This window comes from Arachis duranensis, chromosome 2 (genome assembly GCF_000817695.3).
Source record: "Arachis duranensis cultivar V14167 chromosome 2, aradu.V14167.gnm2.J7QH, whole genome shotgun sequence".
NCBI lineage: Eukaryota > Viridiplantae > Streptophyta > Magnoliopsida > Fabales > Fabaceae > Arachis > Arachis duranensis.
In genome coordinates, this window is record NC_029773.3 from 63,280,124 (window position 1) to 63,282,440 (window position 2,317).

Genomic DNA, 2,317 nt, shown 5'->3' on the forward strand with positions numbered 1-2,317 from the left:
AGCTCAAAGTTATTGGCTCCAATGGCAGGAATGGAGATGCTTCTTCCATCAAACTTGGACGTTGGCTTTGTGAAGTCACCAAGCATTCTCCTTGCATTATTATTGTTATTTTCGGCTGCCATCTCCTTCTCCTGTTCGAAAATTTCTAAAAGGTTATTTCTGGATTGTTGTATTTTAGCTTCTCTAAATTTTCTCTTCAGAGTCCTTTCAGGTTCTGGATCAATTTCAACAAGAGTGCCTTTTTCCCTGTTCCTGCTCATATGAAAGAGAAGAAAACAAGAAAAGAAAGAGGAATCCTCTATGTCACAGTATAGAGATTTTTTTATGTTAGTAGAAAGAGAAAGGGGTCGAAGAATCCAAACACAAGAGATATAAGAAGTTCGGATTCGTAGATGAAGAGAGGTGAAGAGAAGTGTTAGTAATTAATTAATTAAATAGAATAAGAGAAGAGGAGGGAGATTTCGAAAATAATTTTGAAAAATGGGTTAGTAATTTTTGAAAATTAAAAATTGAAATTAAAATTTAAAACAATTAATTAATTTAAAAGAATTTTTTGAAAAGAGGGAGATATTTTTCGAAAATAGAAGAGGGAGAAGTAGTTAGGTGGTTTTGAAAAAGATAAGAAACAAACAAAAAGTTAGTTAGTTGATTGAAAAAGATATTAAAATCAAATTTGAAAAGATAAGAAGATAAGAAGTTAGATAAGATATTTTGAAATCAAATTTTGAAAAAAGATAAAATTTTTGAAAAAGATAAGATAAAAGATAAAAATATATATTTGAAAAAGATTTAATTTTTAAAATGACTTTAACTAACAAGAAACTACAAGATAAGATTCTAGAACTTAAAGATTGAACATTCCTTAACAAGAAAGTAACAAACTTCAAATTTTTGAACCAATCACATTAATTGTTAGCTAATTTTCAAAAATTAGATATAAAAGATAAGAAAAAAGATTTTTGAAAAATAATTTTTAAAATTTTCGAAAATAAATAAAAAAAATGAAAAAGATATGATTTTTAAAAAAGATTTTGAAAAGATAAGATTTTTAAAATTGAAATTTTGACTTGACTTGTAAGAAACAACTAATTTTAAAAATTTTTGACCAAGTCAACCCAAAATTTCGAAAATTTGGAGGAAAATAAGGAAAAGAAATTTTTTTTTATTTTTGAATTTTTAAAGAAAAACACAAAAATGACCCAAAACATGAAAATTTTGGATCAAGACACAAGATGCATGCAAGAATGCTATGAATGTCAAGATGAACACCAAGAACACTTTGAAGATCATGATGAACATCGAGAACATAATTTTGAAAAATTTTTGATGCAAAGAAAACATGCAAGACACCAAACTTAGAAATCTTTAATGCATGGAAAATATGAATGCAAAGATGCACATGAAAAACAACAAACAACACAAAACAAGAAATCATCAAGATCAGACAAGAAGACTTGTCAAGAACAACTTGAAGATCATGAAGAACACTATGAATGCATGGGATTTTCGAAAAATGCAAGAAAAATTTTTAAAGCATGCAATTGACACCAAACTTAAAAATTAACACAAAACTCAAACAAGAAACACAAAATATTTTTGATTTTTATGATTTTCTAATTTTTTTGTATTTTTATTAATTTTTTCGAAAATAAAGTTAGGAAAAACGAAAAAGAAAAGAAAATTTTTGAAAAAGATTTTTGCAAAGAAAATTACCTAATCTGAGCAACAAGATGAACCGTGAGTTGTCCATACTCGAACAATCCCCGGCAACGGCGCCAAAAACTTGGTGGACGAAATTGTGATCCATATTCTTTAAGTTGTACTCCTTGTACTTTTATGGAATTTGAAATTGGCACGAGTGAACACAACTCCGTTCAACTAACCAGCAAGTGTATTGGGTCGTCCAAGTAATAAACCTTACGCGAGTAAGGGTCGATCCCACAGAGATTGTTGGTATGAAGCAAGCTATGGTCACCTTGTAAATCTCAGTTAGGCAGATTAAATTGGTTTGTGGTTTCAAAAATTAATAATAAAAAGAAAATAATAAAAGGGATAGAATACTTATGTAAATCCATAGTGAGAATTTCAGATAAATGTGTGGAGATGCTGTGCTCCTCTTGAATCTCTGCTTTCCTATTACAGTCATCCAATCCTTCCTATTCCTTTCCATGGCAAGCTGTATGTAGGGCTTCACCATCAGCGGTGGCTACTTTCAATCCTCTCGGGAAAATGATCCTATGCGGCTGTCACTCGCACGGCTAATCGTCTGGAGGCATCACCCATGGTTGATGGCTACATCCCATCCTCTCAGTGAAAA